Source organism: Phalangium opilio, unplaced genomic scaffold (assembly GCF_054372755.1).
Source record: "Phalangium opilio isolate 3A_F unplaced genomic scaffold, DU_Popi_V2 ptg000055l_1, whole genome shotgun sequence".
Taxonomy (NCBI): domain Eukaryota; kingdom Metazoa; phylum Arthropoda; class Arachnida; order Opiliones; family Phalangiidae; genus Phalangium; species Phalangium opilio.
Window position 1 is genome coordinate 28,018 of NW_028324174.1, and position 18,972 is coordinate 46,989.

The 18,972-nt window shown below is 44.1% G+C and overlaps 27 non-coding genes across 27 annotated transcripts; all 27 read left to right on the forward strand.

The window, feature by feature from the left end:
* The first annotated feature begins 68 nt into the window (after positions 1-68).
* Positions 69-140, forward strand: TRNAE-UUC (transfer RNA glutamic acid (anticodon UUC)). Its single transcript has one exon. It is a non-coding gene; the product is annotated as a tRNA-Glu (tRNA).
* A 669-nt stretch (positions 141-809) lies between these two features.
* On the forward strand, positions 810-881 carry TRNAE-UUC (transfer RNA glutamic acid (anticodon UUC)). The gene has a single exon. It is a non-coding gene; the product is annotated as a tRNA-Glu (tRNA).
* A 1,107-nt stretch (positions 882-1,988) lies between these two features.
* TRNAE-UUC (transfer RNA glutamic acid (anticodon UUC)) lies at positions 1,989-2,060 on the forward strand. The gene has a single exon. It is a non-coding gene; the product is annotated as a tRNA-Glu (tRNA).
* A 230-nt stretch (positions 2,061-2,290) lies between these two features.
* On the forward strand, positions 2,291-2,362 carry TRNAE-UUC (transfer RNA glutamic acid (anticodon UUC)). Its single transcript has one exon. It is a non-coding gene; the product is annotated as a tRNA-Glu (tRNA).
* A 669-nt stretch (positions 2,363-3,031) lies between these two features.
* TRNAE-UUC (transfer RNA glutamic acid (anticodon UUC)) lies at positions 3,032-3,103 on the forward strand. The gene has a single exon. It is a non-coding gene; the product is annotated as a tRNA-Glu (tRNA).
* Positions 3,104-4,498: 1,395 nt separating this feature from the next.
* On the forward strand, positions 4,499-4,570 carry TRNAE-UUC (transfer RNA glutamic acid (anticodon UUC)). Its single transcript has one exon. It is a non-coding gene; the product is annotated as a tRNA-Glu (tRNA).
* A 79-nt stretch (positions 4,571-4,649) lies between these two features.
* TRNAE-UUC (transfer RNA glutamic acid (anticodon UUC)) lies at positions 4,650-4,721 on the forward strand. Its single transcript has one exon. It is a non-coding gene; the product is annotated as a tRNA-Glu (tRNA).
* Positions 4,722-4,951: 230 nt separating this feature from the next.
* TRNAE-UUC (transfer RNA glutamic acid (anticodon UUC)) lies at positions 4,952-5,023 on the forward strand. Its single transcript has one exon. It is a non-coding gene; the product is annotated as a tRNA-Glu (tRNA).
* A 1,093-nt stretch (positions 5,024-6,116) lies between these two features.
* TRNAE-UUC (transfer RNA glutamic acid (anticodon UUC)) lies at positions 6,117-6,188 on the forward strand. Its single transcript has one exon. It is a non-coding gene; the product is annotated as a tRNA-Glu (tRNA).
* A 79-nt stretch (positions 6,189-6,267) lies between these two features.
* TRNAE-UUC (transfer RNA glutamic acid (anticodon UUC)) lies at positions 6,268-6,339 on the forward strand. The gene has a single exon. It is a non-coding gene; the product is annotated as a tRNA-Glu (tRNA).
* A 230-nt stretch (positions 6,340-6,569) lies between these two features.
* On the forward strand, positions 6,570-6,641 carry TRNAE-UUC (transfer RNA glutamic acid (anticodon UUC)). The gene has a single exon. It is a non-coding gene; the product is annotated as a tRNA-Glu (tRNA).
* A 669-nt stretch (positions 6,642-7,310) lies between these two features.
* TRNAE-UUC (transfer RNA glutamic acid (anticodon UUC)) lies at positions 7,311-7,382 on the forward strand. The gene has a single exon. It is a non-coding gene; the product is annotated as a tRNA-Glu (tRNA).
* Positions 7,383-7,612: 230 nt separating this feature from the next.
* TRNAE-UUC (transfer RNA glutamic acid (anticodon UUC)) lies at positions 7,613-7,684 on the forward strand. Its single transcript has one exon. It is a non-coding gene; the product is annotated as a tRNA-Glu (tRNA).
* An 820-nt stretch (positions 7,685-8,504) lies between these two features.
* Positions 8,505-8,576, forward strand: TRNAE-UUC (transfer RNA glutamic acid (anticodon UUC)). The gene has a single exon. It is a non-coding gene; the product is annotated as a tRNA-Glu (tRNA).
* Positions 8,577-8,806: 230 nt separating this feature from the next.
* On the forward strand, positions 8,807-8,878 carry TRNAE-UUC (transfer RNA glutamic acid (anticodon UUC)). Its single transcript has one exon. It is a non-coding gene; the product is annotated as a tRNA-Glu (tRNA).
* Positions 8,879-9,547: 669 nt separating this feature from the next.
* Positions 9,548-9,619, forward strand: TRNAE-UUC (transfer RNA glutamic acid (anticodon UUC)). Its single transcript has one exon. It is a non-coding gene; the product is annotated as a tRNA-Glu (tRNA).
* Positions 9,620-11,014: 1,395 nt separating this feature from the next.
* Positions 11,015-11,086, forward strand: TRNAE-UUC (transfer RNA glutamic acid (anticodon UUC)). The gene has a single exon. It is a non-coding gene; the product is annotated as a tRNA-Glu (tRNA).
* Positions 11,087-11,316: 230 nt separating this feature from the next.
* Positions 11,317-11,388, forward strand: TRNAE-UUC (transfer RNA glutamic acid (anticodon UUC)). Its single transcript has one exon. It is a non-coding gene; the product is annotated as a tRNA-Glu (tRNA).
* A 1,819-nt stretch (positions 11,389-13,207) lies between these two features.
* TRNAE-UUC (transfer RNA glutamic acid (anticodon UUC)) lies at positions 13,208-13,279 on the forward strand. Its single transcript has one exon. It is a non-coding gene; the product is annotated as a tRNA-Glu (tRNA).
* A 230-nt stretch (positions 13,280-13,509) lies between these two features.
* On the forward strand, positions 13,510-13,581 carry TRNAE-UUC (transfer RNA glutamic acid (anticodon UUC)). Its single transcript has one exon. It is a non-coding gene; the product is annotated as a tRNA-Glu (tRNA).
* Positions 13,582-14,674: 1,093 nt separating this feature from the next.
* Positions 14,675-14,746, forward strand: TRNAE-UUC (transfer RNA glutamic acid (anticodon UUC)). Its single transcript has one exon. It is a non-coding gene; the product is annotated as a tRNA-Glu (tRNA).
* Positions 14,747-14,825: 79 nt separating this feature from the next.
* Positions 14,826-14,897, forward strand: TRNAE-UUC (transfer RNA glutamic acid (anticodon UUC)). The gene has a single exon. It is a non-coding gene; the product is annotated as a tRNA-Glu (tRNA).
* Positions 14,898-15,717: 820 nt separating this feature from the next.
* Positions 15,718-15,789, forward strand: TRNAE-UUC (transfer RNA glutamic acid (anticodon UUC)). Its single transcript has one exon. It is a non-coding gene; the product is annotated as a tRNA-Glu (tRNA).
* Positions 15,790-16,019: 230 nt separating this feature from the next.
* On the forward strand, positions 16,020-16,091 carry TRNAE-UUC (transfer RNA glutamic acid (anticodon UUC)). The gene has a single exon. It is a non-coding gene; the product is annotated as a tRNA-Glu (tRNA).
* An 820-nt stretch (positions 16,092-16,911) lies between these two features.
* On the forward strand, positions 16,912-16,983 carry TRNAE-UUC (transfer RNA glutamic acid (anticodon UUC)). The gene has a single exon. It is a non-coding gene; the product is annotated as a tRNA-Glu (tRNA).
* A 230-nt stretch (positions 16,984-17,213) lies between these two features.
* TRNAE-UUC (transfer RNA glutamic acid (anticodon UUC)) lies at positions 17,214-17,285 on the forward strand. The gene has a single exon. It is a non-coding gene; the product is annotated as a tRNA-Glu (tRNA).
* A 1,108-nt stretch (positions 17,286-18,393) lies between these two features.
* TRNAE-UUC (transfer RNA glutamic acid (anticodon UUC)) lies at positions 18,394-18,465 on the forward strand. The gene has a single exon. It is a non-coding gene; the product is annotated as a tRNA-Glu (tRNA).
* The last annotated feature ends 507 nt before the right edge of the window (positions 18,466-18,972 follow it).

Sequence of the window (18,972 nt, forward strand, 5' to 3'; positions counted from 1 at the left end):
GCACCGCATTTAAAGAATAGACTTAAGGATATAGGTTTATGAATAGAATTAAGACTTGTTTAAGCAAGTCCGATATGGTCTAGTGGCTAGGATATCTGGCTTTCACCCAGAAGGCCCGGGTTCGATTCCCGGTATCGGAGCGAGTGCTTTTGCACCGGTTTTGAAGAATAGACTTAAGTATATAGGTTTATGAATAGAATTAAGACTTGGTTGAGCAAGTCCGATAAGGTCTAGTGGGTAGGATACCTGGCTTTCACCCAGAAGGCTCGGGTTCGATTCCCGGTATCGGAGACTTAGCTTTGTACGGCTTTTAAAGAATAAATTTAAAGACACATTTATAGGAATAATATCTAGGGTTTCTCAAACCAGTCCGATATGGTCTAGTGGCTAGGATATCTGGCTTTCACCCATTAGGCCCGGTGTCGGAGCGAGTGCTTTTGTACCGGTTTTGAAGAATAGACTAAAGGATATAGGTTTATGAATAGAATTAAGACTTCGTTAAGCAAGTCCGATATGGTCTAGTGGCTAGGATATCTGGCTTTCACCCAGAAGGCGCGGGTTTCATTCCCGGTATCGGAGCGAGTGCTTTTGCACCGGTTTTGAAGAATAGACTTAAGGATATAGGTTTATGAATAGAATTAAGACTTAGTTCAGCAAGTCCGATATGGTCTAGTGGCTAGGATATCTGGCTTTCACCCAGAAGGCGCGGGTTTGATTCCCGGTATCGGAGCGAGTGCTTTTGCACCGGTTTTGAAGAATAGACTTAAGGATATAGGTTTATGAATGGAATTAAGACTTAGTTCAGCAAGTCCGATATGGTCTAGTGGCTATGATATCTGGCTTTCACCCAGAAGGCCCGGGTTCGATTCCCGTTATCGGAGCGAGTGCTTTTGCACCGGTTTTGAAGAATAGACTTAAGGATATAGGTTTATGAATGGAATTAAGACTTAGTTCAGCAAGTCCGATATGGTCTAGTGGCTAGGATATCTGGCTTTCACCCAGAAGGCGCGGGTTTGATTCCCGGTAACGGAGCGAGTGCTTTTGCACCGGTTTTGAAGAATAGACTTAAGTATATAGGTTTATGAATAGAATTAAGACTTGGTTCAGCAAGTCCGATATGGTCTAGTGGCTAGGATATCTGGCTTTCACCCAGAAGGCCCGCGTTCGATTCCCGGTATCGGAGCGAGTGCTTTTGCACCGGTTTTGAAGAATAGACTTAAGTATATAGGTTTATGAATAGAATTAAGACTTGGTTGAGCAAGTCCGATAAGGTCTAGTGGGTAGGATACCTGGCTTTCACCCAGAAGGCTCGGGTTCGATTCCCGGTATCGGAGACTTAGCTTTGTACGGCTTTTAAAGAATAAATTTAAAGACACATTTATAGGAATAATATCTAGGGTTTCTCAAACCAGTCCGATATGGTCTAGTGGCTAGGATATCTGGCTTTCACCCAGGAGGCCCGGTGTCGGAGCGAGTGCTTTTGTACCGGTTTTGAAGAATAGACTAAAGGATATAGGTTTATGAATAGAATTAAGACTTCGTTAAGCAAGTCCGATATGGTCTAGTGGCTAGGATATCTGGCTTTCACCCAGAAGGCGCGGGTTTGATTCCCGGTACCGGAGTTGTGCTTTGTACGGCTTTTAAAGAATAAATTTAAAGACACATTTATAGGAATAATATCTAGGGTTGCTCAAACCAGTCCGATATGGTCTAGTGGCTAGGATATCTGGCTTTCACCCAGGAGGCCCGGTGTCGGAGCGAGTGCTTTTGTACCGGTTTTGAAGAATAGACTAAAGGATATAGGTTTATGAATAGAATTAAGACTTCGTTAAGCAAGTCCGATATGGTCTAGTGGCTAGGATATGTGGCTTTCGCCCAGAAGGCCCGGGTTCGATTCCCGGTATCGGAGCGAGTGCTTTTGCACCGGTTTTGAAGAATAGACTTAAGGATATAGGTTTATGAATGGAATTAAGACTTTGTTCAGCAAGTCCGATATGGTCTAGTGGCTAGGATATCTGGCTTTCACCCAGAAGGCCCGGGTTCGATTCCCGGTATCGGAGCGAGTGCTTTTGCACCGGTTTTGAAGAATAGACTTAAGTATATAGGTTTATGAATAGAATTAAGACTTGGTTTAGCAAGTCCGATATGGTCTAGTGGGTAGGATACCTGGCTTTCACCCAGAAGGCCCGGGTTCGATTTCCGGTATCGGAGCGAGTGCTTTTGCACCGCATTTAAAGAATAGACTTAAGGATATAGGTTTATGAATAGAATTAAGACTTGTTTAAGCAAGTCCGATATGGTCTAGTGGCTAGGATATCTGGCTTTCACCCAGAAGGCCCGGGTTCGATTCCCGGTATCGGAGCGAGTGCTTTTGCACCGGTTTTGAAGAATAGACTTAAGTATATAGGTTTATGAATAGAATTAAGACTTGGTTGAGCAAGTCCGATAAGGTCTAGTGGGTAGGATACCTGGCTTTCACCCAGAAGGCTCGGGTTCGATTCCCGGTATCGGAGACTTAGCTTTGTACGGCTTTTAAAGAATAAATTTAAAGACACATTTATAGGAATAATATCTAGGGTTTCTCAAACCAGTCCGATATGGTCTAGTGGCTAGGATATCTGGCTTTCACCCAGGAGGCCCGGTGTCGGAGCGAGTGCTTTTGTACCGGTTTTGAAGAATAGACTAAAGGATATAGGTTTATGAATAGAATTAAGACTTCGTTAAGCAAGTCCGATATGGTCTAGTGGCTAGGATATCTGGCTTTCACCCAGAAGGCGCGGGTTTCATTCCCGGTATCGGAGCGAGTGCTTTTGCACCGGTTTTGAAGAATAGACTTAAGGATATAGGTTTATGAATAGAATTAAGACTTAGTTCAGCAAGTCCGATATGGTCTAGTGGCTAGGATATCTGGCTTTCACCCAGAAGGCGCGGGTTTGATTCCCGGTATCGGAGCGAGTGCTTTTGCACCGGTTTTGAAGAATAGACTTAAGGATATAGGTTTATGAATGGAATTAAGACTTAGTTCAGCAAGTCCGATATGGTCTAGTGGCTATGATATCTGGCTTTCACCCAGAAGGCCCGGGTTCGATTCCCGTTATCGGAGCGAGTGCTTTTGCACCGGTTTTGAAGAATAGACTTAAGGATATAGGTTTATGAATGGAATTAAGACTTAGTTCAGCAAGTCCGATATGGTCTAGTGGCTAGGATATCTGGCTTTCACCCAGAAGGCGCGGGTTTGATTCCCGGTAACGGAGCGAGTGCTTTTGCACCGGTTTTGAAGAATAGACTTAAGTATATAGGTTTATGAATAGAATTAAGACTTGGTTCAGCAAGTCCGATATGGTCTAGTGGCTAGGATATCTGGCTTTCACCCAGAAGGCCCGCGTTCGATTCCCGGTATCGGAGCGAGTGCTTTTGCACCGGTTTTGAAGAATAGACTTAAGTATATAGGTTTATGAATAGAATTAAGACTTGGTTGAGCAAGTCCGATAAGGTCTAGTGGGTAGGATACCTGGCTTTCACCCAGAAGGCTCGGGTTCGATTCCCGGTATCGGAGACTTAGCTTTGTACGGCTTTTAAAGAATAAATTTAAAGACACATTTATAGGAATAATATCTAGGGTTTCTCAAACCAGTCCGATATGGTCTAGTGGCTAGGATATCTGGCTTTCACCCAGGAGGCCCGGTGTCGGAGCGAGTGCTTTTGTACCGGTTTTGAAGAATAGACTAAAGGATATAGGTTTATGAATAGAATTAAGACTTCGTTAAGCAAGTCCGATATGGTCTAGTGGCTAGGATATCTGGCTTTCACCCAGAAGGCGCGGGTTTGATTCCCGGTACCGGAGTTGTGCTTTGTACGGCTTTTAAAGAATAAATTTAAAGACACATTTATAGGAATAATATCTAGGGTTGCTCAAACCAGTCCGATATGGTCTAGTGGCTAGGATATCTGGCTTTCACCCAGGAGGCCCGGTGTCGGAGCGAGTGCTTTTGTACCGGTTTTGAAGAATAGACTAAAGGATATAGGTTTATGAATAGAATAACGACTTCGTTAAGCAAGTCCGATATGGTCTAGTGGCTAGGATATCTGGCTTTCACCCAGAAGGCCCGCGTTCGATTCCCGGTATCGGAGCGAGTGCTTTTGCACCGGTTTTGAAGAATAGACTTAAGGATATAGGTTTATGAATGGAATTAAGACTTTGTTCAGCAAGTCCGATATGTTCTAGTGGGTAGGATACCTGGCTTTCACCCAGAAGGCCCGGGTTCGATTCCCGGTATCGGAGACAGTGCTTTGTACGGCTTTTAAAGAATAAATTTAAAGACACATTTATAGGAATAATATCTAGGGTTGCTCAAACCAGTCCGATATGGTCTAGTGGCTAGGATATCGGGCTTTCACCCAGGAGGCCCGGTGTCGGAGCGAGTGCTTTTGTACCGGTTTTGAAGAATAGACTAAAGGATATAGGTTTATGAATAGAATTAAGACTTCGTTAAGCAAGTCCGATATGGTCTAGTGGCTAGGATATGTGGCTTTCACCCAGAAGGCCCGGGTTCGATTCCCGGTATCGGAGCGAGTGCTTTTGCACCGGTTTTGAAGAATAGACTTAAGGATATAGGTTTATGAATGGAATTAAGACTTTGTTCAGCAAGTCCGATATGGTCTAGTGGCTAGGATATCTGGCTTTCACCCAGAAGGCCCGGGTTCGATTCCCGGTATCGGAGCGAGTGCTTTTGCACCGGTTTTGAAGAATAGACTTAAGTATATAGGTTTATGAATAGAATTAAGACTTGGTTTAGCAAGTCCGATATGGTCTAGTGGGTAGGATACCTGGCTTTCACCCAGAAGGCCCGGGTTCGATTTCCGGTATCGGAGCGAGTGCTTTTGCACCGCATTTAAAGAATAGACTTAAGGATATAGGTTTATGAATAGAATTAAGACTTGTTTAAGCAAGTCCGATATGGTCTAGTGGCTAGGATATCTGGCTTTCACCCAGAAGGCCCGGGTTCGATTCCCGGTATCGGAGCGAGTGCTTTTGCACCGGTTTTGAAGAATAGACTTAAGTATATAGGTTTATGAATAGAATTAAGACTTGGTTGAGCAAGTCCGATAAGGTCTAGTGGGTAGGATACCTGGCTTTCACCCAGAAGGCTCGGGTTCGATTCCCGGTATCGGAGACTTAGCTTTGTACGGCTTTTAAAGAATAAATTTAAAGACACATTTATAGGAATAATATCTAGGGTTTCTCAAACCAGTCCGATATGGTCTAGTGGCTAGGATATCTGGCTTTCACCCAGGAGGCCCGGTGTCGGAGCGAGTGCTTTTGTACCGGTTTTGAAGAATAGACTAAAGGATATAGGTTTATGAATAGAATTAAGACTTCGTTAAGCAAGTCCGATATGGTCTAGTGGCTAGGATATCTGGCTTTCACCCAGAAGGCGCGGGTTTGATTCCCGGTACCGGAGTTGTGCTTTGTACGGCTTTTAAAGAATAAATTTAAAGACACATTTATAGGAATAATATCTAGGGTTGCTCAAACCAGTCCGATATGGTCTAGTGGCTAGGATATCTGGCTTTCACCCAGGAGGCCCGGTGTCGGAGCGAGTGCTTTTGTACCGGTTTTGAAGAATAGACTAAAGGATATAGGTTTATGAATAGAATAACGACTTCGTTAAGCAAGTCCGATATGGTCTAGTGGCTAGGATATCTGGCTTTCACCCAGAAGGCCCGCGTTCGATTCCCGGTATCGGAGCGAGTGCTTTTGCACCGGTTTTGAAGAATAGACTTAAGGATATAGGTTTATGAATGGAATTAAGACTTTGTTCAGCAAGTCCGATATGTTCTAGTGGGTAGGATACCTGGCTTTCACCCAGAAGGCCCGGGTTCGATTCCCGGTATCGGAGACAGTGCTTTGTACGGCTTTTAAAGAATAAATTTAAAGACACATTTATAGGAATAATATCTAGGGTTGCTCAAACCAGTCCGATATGGTCTAGTGGCTAGGATATCGGGCTTTCACCCAGGAGGCCCGGTGTCGGAGCGAGTGCTTTTGTACCGGTTTTGAAGAATAGACTAAAGGATATAGGTTTATGAATAGAATTAAGACTTCGTTAAGCAAGTCCGATATGGTCTAGTGGCTAGGATATGTGGCTTTCACCCAGAAGGCCCGGGTTCGATTCCCGGTATCGGAGCGAGTGCTTTTGCACCGGTTTTGAAGAATAGACTTAAGGATATAGGTTTATGAATGGAATTAAGACTTTGTTCAGCAAGTCCGATATGGTCTAGTGGCTAGGATATCTGGCTTTCACCCAGAAGGCCCGGGTTCGATTCCCGGTATCGGAGCGAGTGCTTTTGCACCGGTTTTGAAGAATAGACTTAAGTATATAGGTTTATGAATAGAATTAAGACTTGGTTTAGCAAGTCCGATATGGTCTAGTGGGTAGGATACCTGGCTTTCACCCAGAAGGCCCGGGTTCGATTTCCGGTATCGGAGCGAGTGCTTTTGCACCGCATTTAAAGAATAGACTTAAGGATATAGGTTTATGAATAGAATTAAGACTTGTTTAAGCAAGTCCGATATGGTCTAGTGGCTAGGATATCTGGCTTTCACCCAGAAGGCCCGGGTTCGATTCCCGGTATCGGAGCGAGTGCTTTTGCACCGGTTTTGAAGAATAGACTTAAGTATATAGGTTTATGAATAGAATTAAGACTTGGTTGAGCAAGTCCGATAAGGTCTAGTGGGTAGGATACCTGGCTTTCACCCAGAAGGCTCGGGTTCGATTCCCGGTATCGGAGACTTAGCTTTGTACGGCTTTTAAAGAATAAATTTAAAGACACATTTATAGGAATAATATCTAGGGTTTCTCAAACCAGTCCGATATGGTCTAGTGGCTAGGATATCTGGCTTTCACCCAGGAGGCCCGGTGTCGGAGCGAGTGCTTTTGTACCGGTTTTGAAGAATAGACTAAAGGATATAGGTTTATGAATAGAATTAAGACTTCGTTAAGCAAGTCCGATATGGTCTAGTGGCTAGGATATCTGGCTTTCACCCAGAAGGCGCGGGTTTCATTCCCGGTATCGGAGCGAGTGCTTTTGCACCGGTTTTGAAGAATAGACTTAAGGATATAGGTTTATGAATAGAATTAAGACTTAGTTCAGCACGTCCGATATGGTCTAGTGGCTATGATATCTGGCTTTCACCCAGAAGGCGCGGGTTTGATTCCCGGTATCGGAGCGAGTGCTTTTGCACCGGTTTTGAAGAATAGACTTAAGGATATAGGTTTATGAATGGAATTAAGACTTAGTTCAGCAAGTCCGATATGGTCTAGTGGCTATGATATCTGGCTTTCACCCAGAAGGCCCGGGTTCGATTCCCGTTATCGGAGCGAGTGCTTTTGCACCGGTTTTGAAGAATAGACTTAAGTATATAGGTTTATGAATAGAATTAAGACTTGGTTCAGCAAGTCCGATATGGTCTAGTGGGTAGGATACCTGGCTTTCACCCAGAAGGCCCGGGTTCGATTCCAGGTATCGGAGCGAGTGCTTTTGCACCGGTTTTGAAGAATAGACTTAAGGATATAGGTTTATGAATGGAATTAAGACTTTGTTCAGCAAGTCCGATATGGTCTAGTGGCTAGGATATCTGGCTTTCACCCAGAAGGCCCGGGTTCGATTCCCGGTATCGGAGCGAGTGCTTTTGCACCAGTTTTGAAGAATAGACTTAAGTATATAGGTTTATGAATAGAATTAAGACTTGGTTCAGCAAGTCCGATATGGTCTAGTGGGTAGGATACCTGGCTTTCACCCAGAAGGCCCGGGTTCGATTCCAGGTATCGGAGCGAGTGCTTTTGCACCGGTTTTGAAGAATAGACTTAAATGTATCGGTTTATGAATAGAATTAAGACTTAGGTGAGCAAGTCCGATATGGTCTAGTGGGTAGGATACCTGGCTTTCACCCAGAAGGCACGGGTTCGATTCCCGGTACCGGAGACTGTGCTTTGTACGGCTTTTAAAGAATAAATTTAAAGACACATTTATAGGAATAATATCTAGGGTTGCTCAAACCAGTCCGATATGGTCTAGTGGCTAGGATATCTGGCTTTCACCCAGGAGGCCCGGTGTCGGAGCGAGTGCTTTTGTACCGGTTTTGAAGAATAGACTAAAGGATATAGGTTTATGAATAGAATTAAGACTTCGTTAAGCAAGTCCGATATGGTCTAGTGGCTAGGATATCTGGCTTTCACCCAGAAGGCGCGGGTTTGATTCCCGGTATCGGAGCGAGTGCTTTTGCACCGGTTTTGAAGAATAGACTTAAGGATATAGGTTTATGGATAGAATTAAGACTTAGTTCAGCAAGTCCGATATGGTCTAGTGGCTAGGATATCTGGCTTTCACCCAGAAGGCGCGGGTTTGATTCCCGGTATCGGAGCGAGTGCTTTTGCACCGGTTTTGAAGAATAGACTTAAGGATATAGGTTTATGAATGGAATTAAGACTTTGTTCAGCAAGTCCGATATGGTCTAGTGGCTAGGATATCTGGCTTTCACCCAGAAGGCCCGGGTTCGATTCCCGGTATCGGAGCGAGTGCTTTTGCACCGGTTTTGAAGAATAGACTTAAGTATATAGGTTTATGAATAGAATTAAGACTTGGTTTAGCAAGTCCGATATGGTCTAGTGGGTAGGATACCTGGCTTTCACCCAGAAGGCCCGGGTTCGATTTCCGGTATCGGAGCGAGTGCTTTTGCACCGCATTTAAAGAATAGACTTAAGGATATAGGTTTATGAATAGAATTAAGACTTGTTTAAGCAAGTCCGATATGGTCTAGTGGCTAGGATATCTGGCTTTCACCCAGAAGGCCCGGGTTCGATTCCCGGTATCGGAGCGAGTGCTTTTGCACCGGTTTTGAAGAATAGACTTAAGTATATAGGTTTATGAATAGAATTAAGACTTGGTTGAGCAAGTCCGATAAGGTCTAGTGGGTAGGATACCTGGCTTTCACCCAGAAGGCTCGGGTTCGATTCCCGGTATCGGAGACTTAGCTTTGTACGGCTTTTAAAGAATAAATTTAAAGACACATTTATAGGAATAATATCTAGGGTTTCTCAAACCAGTCCGATATGGTCTAGTGGCTAGGATATCTGGCTTTCACCCAGGAGGCCCGGTGTCGGAGCGAGTGCTTTTGTACCGGTTTTGAAGAATAGACTAAAGGATATAGGTTTATGAATAGAATTAAGACTTCGTTAAGCAAGTCCGATATGGTCTAGTGGCTAGGATATCTGGCTTTCACCCAGAAGGCGCGGGTTTCATTCCCGGTATCGGAGCGAGTGCTTTTGCACCGGTTTTGAAGAATAGACTTAAGGATATAGGTTTATGAATAGAATTAAGACTTAGTTCAGCAAGTCCGATATGGTCTAGTGGCTAGGATATCTGGCTTTCACCCAGAAGGCGCGGGTTTGATTCCCGGTATCGGAGCGAGTGCTTTTGCACCGGTTTTGAAGAATAGACTTAAGGATATAGGTTTATGAATGGAATTAAGACTTAGTTCAGCAAGTCCGATATGGTCTAGTGGCTATGATATCTGGCTTTCACCCAGAAGGCCCGGGTTCGATTCCCGTTATCGGAGCGAGTGCTTTTGCACCGGTTTTGAAGAATAGACTTAAGGATATAGGTTTATGAATGGAATTAAGACTTAGTTCAGCAAGTCCGATATGGTCTAGTGGCTAGGATATCTGGCTTTCACCCAGAAGGCGCGGGTTTGATTCCCGGTAACGGAGCGAGTGCTTTTGCACCGGTTTTGAAGAATAGACTTAAGTATATAGGTTTATGAATAGAATTAAGACTTGGTTCAGCAAGTCCGATATGGTCTAGTGGCTAGGATATCTGGCTTTCACCCAGAAGGCCCGCGTTCGATTCCCGGTATCGGAGCGAGTGCTTTTGCACCGGTTTTGAAGAATAGACTTAAGTATATAGGTTTATGAATAGAATTAAGACTTGGTTGAGCAAGTCCGATAAGGTCTAGTGGGTAGGATACCTGGCTTTCACCCAGAAGGCTCGGGTTCGATTCCCGGTATCGGAGACTTAGCTTTGTACGGCTTTTAAAGAATAAATTTAAAGACACATTTATAGGAATAATATCTAGGGTTTCTCAAACCTGTCCGATATGGTCTAGTGGCTAGGATATCTGGCTTTCACCCAGGAGGCCCGGTGTCGGAGCGAGTGCTTTTGTACCGGTTTTGAAGAATAGACTAAAGGATATAGGTTTATGAATAGAATTAAGACTTCGTTAAGCAAGTCCGATATGGTCTAGTGGCTAGGATATCTGGCTTTCACCCAGAAGGCGCGGGTTTGATTCCCGGTACCGGAGTTGTGCTTTGTACGGCTTTTAAAGAATAAATTTAAAGACACATTTATAGGAATAATATCTAGGGTTGCTCAAACCAGTCCGATATGGTCTAGTGGCTAGGATATCTGGCTTTCACCCAGGAGGCCCGGTGTCGGAGCGAGTGCTTTTGTACCGGTTTTGAAGAATAGACTAAAGGATATAGGTTTATGAATAGAATAACGACTTCGTTAAGCAAGTCCGATATGGTCTAGTGGCTAGGATATCTGGCTTTCACCCAGAAGGCCCGCGTTCGATTCCCGGTATCGGAGCGAGTGCTTTTGCACCGGTTTTGAAGAATAGACTTAAGGATATAGGTTTATGAATGGAATTAAGACTTTGTTCAGCAAGTCCGATATGTTCTAGTGGGTAGGATACCTGGCTTTCACCCAGAAGGCCCGGGTTCGATTCCCGGTATCGGAGACAGTGCTTTGTACGGCTTTTAAAGAATAAATTTAAAGACACATTTATAGGAATAATATCTAGGGTTGCTCAAACCAGTCCGATATGGTCTAGTGGCTAGGATATCGGGCTTTCACCCAGGAGGCCCGGTGTCGGAGCGAGTGCTTTTGTACCGGTTTTGAAGAATAGACTAAAGGATATAGGTTTATGAATAGAATTAAGACTTCGTTAAGCAAGTCCGATATGGTCTAGTGGCTAGGATATGTGGCTTTCACCCAGAAGGCCCGGGTTCGATTCCCGGTATCGGAGCGAGTGCTTTTGCACCGGTTTTGAAGAATAGACTTAAGTATATAGGTTTATGAATAGAATTAAGACTTGGTTTAGCAAGTCCGATATGGTCTAGTGGGTAGGATACCTGGCTTTCACCCAGAAGGCCCGGGTTCGATTTCCGGTATCGGAGCGAGTGCTTTTGCACCGCATTTAAAGAATAGACTTAAGGATATAGGTTTATGAATAGAATTAAGACTTGTTTAAGCAAGTCCGATATGGTCTAGTGGCTAGGATATCTGGCTTTCACCCAGAAGGCCCGGGTTCGATTCCCGGTATCGGAGCGAGTGCTTTTGCACCGGTTTTGAAGAATAGACTTAAGTATATAGGTTTATGAATAGAATTAAGACTTGGTTGAGCAAGTCCGATAAGGTCTAGTGGGTAGGATACCTGGCTTTCACCCAGAAGGCTCGGGTTCGATTCCCGGTATCGGAGACTTAGCTTTGTACGGCTTTTAAAGAATAAATTTAAAGACACATTTATAGGAATAATATCTAGGGTTTCTCAAACCAGTCCGATATGGTCTAGTGGCTAGGATATCTGGCTTTCACCCAGGAGGCCCGGTGTCGGAGCGAGTGCTTTTGTACCGGTTTTGAAGAATAGACTAAAGGATATAGGTTTATGAATAGAATTAAGACTTCGTTAAGCAAGTCCGATATGGTCTAGTGGCTAGGATATCTGGCTTTCACCCAGAAGGCGCGGGTTTGATTCCCGGTACCGGAGTTGTGCTTTGTACGGCTTTTAAAGAATAAATTTAAAGACACATTTATAGGAATAATATCTAGGGTTGCTCAAACCAGTCCGATATGGTCTAGTGGCTAGGATATCTGGCTTTCACCCAGGAGGCCCGGTGTCGGAGCGAGTGCTTTTGTACCGGTTTTGAAGAATAGACTAAAGGATATAGGTTTATGAATAGAATAACGACTTCGTTAAGCAAGTCCGATATGGTCTAGTGGCTAGGATATCTGGCTTTCACCCAGAAGGCCCGCGTTCGATTCCCGGTATCGGAGCGAGTGCTTTTGCACCGGTTTTGAAGAATAGACTTAAGGATATAGGTTTATGAATGGAATTAAGACTTTGTTCAGCAAGTCCGATATGTTCTAGTGGGTAGGATACCTATCTTTCACCCAGAAGGCCCGGGTTCGATTCCCGGTATCGGAGACAGTGCTTTGTACGGCTTTTAAAGAATAAATTTAAAGACACATTTATAGGAATAATATCTAGGGTTGCTCAAACCAGTCCGATATGGTCTAGTGGCTAGGATATCGGGCTTTCACCCAGGAGGCCCGGTGTCGGAGCGAGTGCTTTTGTACCGGTTTTGAAGAATAGACTAAAGGATATAGGTTTATGAATAGAATTAAGACTTCGTTAAGCAAGTCCGATATGGTCTAGTGGCTAGGATATCTGGCTTTCACCCAGAAGGCGCGGGTTTGATTCCCGGTACCGGAGTTGTGCTTTGTACGGCTTTTAAAGAATAAATTTAAAGACACATTTATAGGAATAATATCTAGGGTTGCTCAAACCAGTCCGATATGGTCTAGTGGCTAGGATATCTGGCTTTCACCCAGGAGGCCCGGTGTCGGAGCGAGTGCTTTTGTACCGGTTTTGAAGAATAGACTAAAGGATATAGGTTTATGAATAGAATAACGACTTCGTTAAGCAAGTCCGATATGGTCTAGTGGCTAGGATATCTGGCTTTCACCCAGAAGGCCCGCGTTCGATTCCCGGTATCGGAGCGAGTGCTTTTGCACCGGTTTTGAAGAATAGACTTAAGGATATAGGTTTATGAATGGAATTAAGACTTTGTTCAGCAAGTCCGATATGTTCTAGTGGGTAGGATACCTGGCTTTCACCCAGAAGGCCCGGGTTCGATTCCCGGTATCGGAGACAGTGCTTTGTACGGCTTTTAAAGAATAAATTTAAAGACACATTTATAGGAATAATATCTAGGGTTGCTCAAACCAGTCCGATATGGTCTAGTGGCTAGGATATCGGGCTTTCACCCAGGAGGCCCGGTGTCGGAGCGAGTGCTTTTGTACCGGTTTTGAAGAATAGACTAAAGGATATAGGTTTATGAATAGAATTAAGACTTCGTTAAGCAAGTCCGATATGGTCTAGTGGCTAGGATATGTGGCTTTCACCCAGAAGGCCCGGGTTCGATTCCCGGTATCGGAGCGAGTGCTTTTGCACCGGTTTTGAAGAATAGACTTAAGTATATAGGTTTATGAATAGAATTAAGACTTGGTTTAGCAAGTCCGATATGGTCTAGTGGGTAGGATACCTGGCTTTCACCCAGAAGGCCCGGGTTCGATTTCCGGTATCGGAGCGAGTGCTTTTGCACCGCATTTAAAGAATAGACTTAAGGATATAGGTTTATGAATAGAATTAAGACTTGTTTAAGCAAGTCCGATATGGTCTAGTGGCTAGGATATCTGGCTTTCACCCAGAAGGCCCGGGTTCGATTCCCGGTATCGGAGCGAGTGCTTTTGCACCGGTTTTGAAGAATAGACTTAAGTATATAGGTTTATGAATAGAATTAAGACTTGGTTGAGCAAGTCCGATAAGGTCTAGTGGGTAGGATACCTGGCTTTCACCCAGAAGGCTCGGGTTCGATTCCCGGTATCGGAGACTTAGCTTTGTACGGCTTTTAAAGAATAAATTTAAAGACACATTTATAGGAATAATATCTAGGGTTTCTCAAACCAGTCCGATATGGTCTAGTGGCTAGGATATCTGGCTTTCACCCAGGAGGCCCGGTGTCGGAGCGAGTGCTTTTGTACCGGTTTTGAAGAATAGACTAAAGGATATAGGTTTATGAATAGAATTAAGACTTCGTTAAGCAAGTCCGATATGGTCTAGTGGCTAGGATATCTGGCTTTCACCCAGAAGGCGCGGGTTTGATTCCCGGTACCGGAGTTGTGCTTTGTACGGCTTTTAAAGAATAAATTTAAAGACACATTTATAGGAATAATATCTAGGGTTGCTCAAACCAGTCCGATATGGTCTAGTGGCTAGGATATCTGGCTTTCACCCAGGAGGCCCGGTGTCGGAGCGAGTGCTTTTGTACCGGTTTTGAAGAATAGACTAAAGGATATAGGTTTATGAATAGAATAACGACTTCGTTAAGCAAGTCCGATATGGTCTAGTGGCTAGGATATCTGGCTTTCACCCAGAAGGCCCGCGTTCGATTCCCGGTATCGGAGCGAGTGCTTTTGCACCGGTTTTGAAGAATAGACTTAAGGATATAGGTTTATGAATGGAATTAAGACTTTGTTCAGCAAGTCCGATATGTTCTAGTGGGTAGGATACCTATCTTTCACCCAGAAGGCCCGGGTTCGATTCCCGGTATCGGAGACAGTGCTTTGTACGGCTTTTAAAGAATAAATTTAAAGACACATTTATAGGAATAATATCTAGGGTTGCTCAAACCAGTCCGATATGGTCTAGTGGCTAGGATATCGGGCTTTCACCCAGGAGGCCCGGTGTCGGAGCGAGTGCTTTTGTACCGGTTTTGAAGAATAGACTAAAGGATATAGGTTTATGAATAGAATTAAGACTTCGTTAAGCAAGTCCGATATGGTCTAGTGGCTAGGATATGTGGCTTTCACCCAGAAGGCCCGGGTTCGATTCCCGGTATCGGAGCGAGTGCTTTTGCACCGGTTTTGAAGAATAGACTTAAGGATATAGGTTTATGAATGGAATTAAGACTTTGTTCAGCAAGTCCGATATGGTCTAGTGGCTAGGATATCTGGCTTTCACCCAGAAGGCCCGGGTTCGATTCCCGGTATCGGAGCGAGTGCTTTTGCACCGGTTTTGAAGAATAGACTTAAGTATATAGGTTTATGAATAGAATTAAGACTTGGTTTAGCAAGTCCGATATGGTCTAGTGGGTAGGATACCTGGCTTTCACCCAGAAGGCCCGGGTTCGATTTCCGGTATCGGAGCGAGTGCTTTTGCACCGGTTTTGAAGAATAGACTTAAGTATATAGGTTTATGAATAGAATTAAGACTTGGTTGAGCAAGTCCGATAAGGTCTAGTGGGTAGGATACCTGGCTTTCACCCAGAAGGCTCGGGTTCGATTCCCGGTATCGGAGACTTAGCTTTGTACGGCTTTTAAAGAATAAATTTAAAGACACATTTATAGGAATAATATCTAGGGTTTCTCAAACCAGTCCGATATGGTCTAGTGGCTAGGATATCTGGCTTTCACCCAGGAGGCCCGGTGTCGGAGCGAGTGCTTTTGTACCGGTTTTGAAGAATAGACTAAAGGATATAGGTTTATGAATAGAATTAAGACTTCGTTAAGCAAGTCCGATATGGTCTAGTGGCTAGGATATCTGGCTTTCACCCAGAATTCGCGGGTTTCATTCCCGGTATCGGAGCGAGTGCTTTTGCACCGGTTTTGAAGAATAGACTTAAGGATATAGGTTTATGAATAGAATTAAGACTTAGTTCAGCAAGTCCGATATGGTCTAGTGGCTATGATATCTGGCTTTCACCCAGAAGGCGCGGGTTTGATTCCCGGTATCGGAGCGAGTGCTTTTGCACCGGTTTTGAAGAATAGACTTAAGGATATAGGTTTATGAATGGAATTAAGACTTAGTTCAGCAAGTCCGATATGGTCTAGTGGCTATGATATCTGGCTTTCACCCAGAAGGCCCGGGTTCGATTCCCGTTATCGGAGCGAGTGCTTTTGCACCGGTTTTGAAGAATAGACTTAAGTATATAGGTTTATGAATAGAATTAAGACTTGGTTCAGCAAGTCCGATATGGTCTAGTGGGTAGGATACCTGGCTTTCACCCAGAAGGCCCGGGTTCGATTCCAGGTATCGGAGCGAGTGCTTTTGCACCGGTTTTGAAGAATAGACTTAAGGATATAGGTTTATGAATGGAATTAAGACTTTGTTCAGCAAGTCCGATATGGTCTAGTGGGTAGGATATCTGGCTTTCACCCAGAAGGCCCGGGTTCGATTCCCGGTATCGGAGCGAGTGCTTTTGCACCAGTTTTGAAGAATAGACTTAAGTATATAGGTTTATGAATAGAATTAAGACTTGGTTCAGCAAGTCCGATATGGTCTAGTGGGTAGGATACCTGGCTTTCACCCAGAAGGCCCGGGTTCGATTCCAGGTATCGGAGCGAGTGCTTTTGCACCGGTTTTGAAGAATAGACTTAAATGTATCGGTTTATGAATAGAATTAAGACTTAGGTGAGCAAGTCCGATATGGTCTAGTGGGTAGGATACCTGGCTTTCACCCAGAAGGCACGGGTTCGATTCCCGGTACCGGAGACTGTGCTTTGTACGGCTTTTAAAGAATAAATTTAAAGACACATTTATAGGAATAATATCTAGGGTTGCTCAAACCAGTCCGATATGGTCTAGTGGCTAGGATATCTGGCTTTCACCCAGGAGGCCCGGTGTCGGAGCGAGTGCTTTTGTACCGGTTTTGAAGAATAGACTAAAGGATATAGGTTTATGAATAGAATTAAGACTTCGTTAAGCAAGTCCGATATGGTCTAGTGGCTAGGATATCTGGCTTTCACCCAGAAGGCGCGGGTTTGATTCCCGGTATCGGAGCGAGTGCTTTTGCACCGGTTTTGAAGAATAGACTTAAGGATATAGGTTTATGGATAGAATTAAGACTTAGTTCAGCAAGTCCGATATGGTCTAGTGGCTAGGATATCTGGCTTTCACCCAGAAGGCGCGGGTTTGATTCCCGGTATCGGAGCGAGTGCTTTTGCACCGGTTTTGAAGAATAGACTTAAGGATATAGGTTTATGAATGGAATTAAGACTTAGTTCAGCAAGTCCGATATGGTCTAGTGGCTATGATATCTGGCTTTCACCCAGAAGGCCCGGGTTCGATTCCCGTTATCGGAGCGAGTGCTTTTGCACCGGTTTTGAAGAATAGACTTAAGGATATAGGTTTATGAATGGAATTAAGACTTAGTTCAGCAACTCCGATATGGTCTAGTGGCTAGGATATCTGGCTTTCACCCAGAAGGCGCGGGTTTGATTCCCGGTATCGGAGCGAGTGCTTTTGCACCGGTTTTGAAGAATAGACTTAAGGATATAGGTTTATGAATGGAATTAAGACTTTGTTCAGCAAGTCCGATATGGTCTAGTGGCTAGGATATCTGGCTTTCACCCAGAAGGCCCGGGTTCGATTCCCGGTATCGGAGCGAGTGCTTTTGCACCGGTTTTGAAGAATAGACTTAAGTATATAGGTTTATGAATAGAATTAAGACTCGGTTCAGCAAGTCCGATATTGTCTAGTGGCTAGGATATCTGGCTTTCACCCAGAAGGCCCGGGTTCGATTACCGGTATCGGAGCGAGTGCTTTTGCACCGCATTTAAAGAATAGACTTAAGGATATAGGTTTATGAATAGAATTAAGACTTGTTTAAGCAAGTCCGATATGGTCTAGTGGCTAGGATACCTGGCTTTCACCCAGAAGGCACGGGTTCGATTCCCGGTATCGGAGACTGTGCTTTGTACGGCTTTTAAAGAATAAATTTAAAGACACATTTATAGGAATAATATCTAGGGTTGCTCAAACCAGTCCGATATGGTCTAGTGGCTAGGATATCTGGCTTTCACCCAGGAGGCCCGGTGTCGGAGCGAGTGCTTTTGTACCGGTTTTGAAGAATAGACTAAAGGATATAGGTTTATGAATAGAATTACGACTTCGTTAAGCAAGTCCGATATGGTCTAGTGGCTAGGATATCTGGCTTTCACCCAGAAGGCGCGGGTTTGATTCCCGGTATCGGAGCGAGTGCTTTTGCACCGGTTTTGAAGAATAGACTTAAGGATATAGGTTTATGAATAGAATTAAGACTTAGTTCAGCAAGTCCGATATGGTCTAGTGGCTAGGATATCTGGCTTTCACCCAGAAGGCGCGGGTTTGATTCCCGGTATCGGAGCGAGTGCTTTTGCACCGGTTTTGAAGAATAGACTTAAGGATATAGGTTTATGAATGGAATTAAGACTTAGTTCAGCAAGTCCGATATGGTCTAGTAGCTATGATATCTGGCTTTCACCCAGAAGGCCCGGGTTCGATTCCCGTTATCGGAGCGAGTGCTTTTGTACCGGTTTTGAAGAATAGACTTAAGGATATAGGTTAATGAATAGAATTAAGACTTGGTTAAGCAAGTCCGATATGGTCTAGTGGGTAGGATACCCAGAAGGCCCGGGTTCGATTCCCGGTATCGGAGCGAGTGCTCTTGTACCGGTTTTGAGGAATAGACTTAAGGATATAGGTTTATGAATAGAATTAAGATTTGGAAAAAGTTCGATATGGTCTAGTGGCTAGGATATCTGGCTTTCACCCAGAAGGCCCGGGTTCGATTCCCGGTATCGGAGATAGTGCTTTTGTACCGCTTTTAAAGAATAAATTTAAAGACACATTTATAGGACTAATATCTAGGGTTGCACAAACCAGTTCGATATGGTATAGCGGCTAGGATATCTGGCTCTCACCCAGAAGGCCCGGGTTCGATTCCCGTTATCGGAACGAGTGCTTTTGTACCGGTTTTGAAGAATAGACTTAAGGATATAGGTTTATGAATAGAATTAAGACTTGGTTAAGCAAGTCCGATATGGTCTAGTGGGTAGGATACCCAGAAGGCCCGGGTTCGATTCCCGGTATCGGAGCGAGTGCTCTTGTACCGGTTTTGAGGAATAGACTTAAGGATATAGGTTTATGAAAAGAATTAAGACTTGGTTAAGCAAGTCCGATATGGTCTAGTGCCTAGGATATCTGGCTTTCAGCCAGAAGGCCCGGGTTTGATTCCCGGTATCGGAGACAGTGCTTTTGAAGCGCTTTTAAAGAATAAATTTAAAGACACATTTATATGAATAATATCTAGG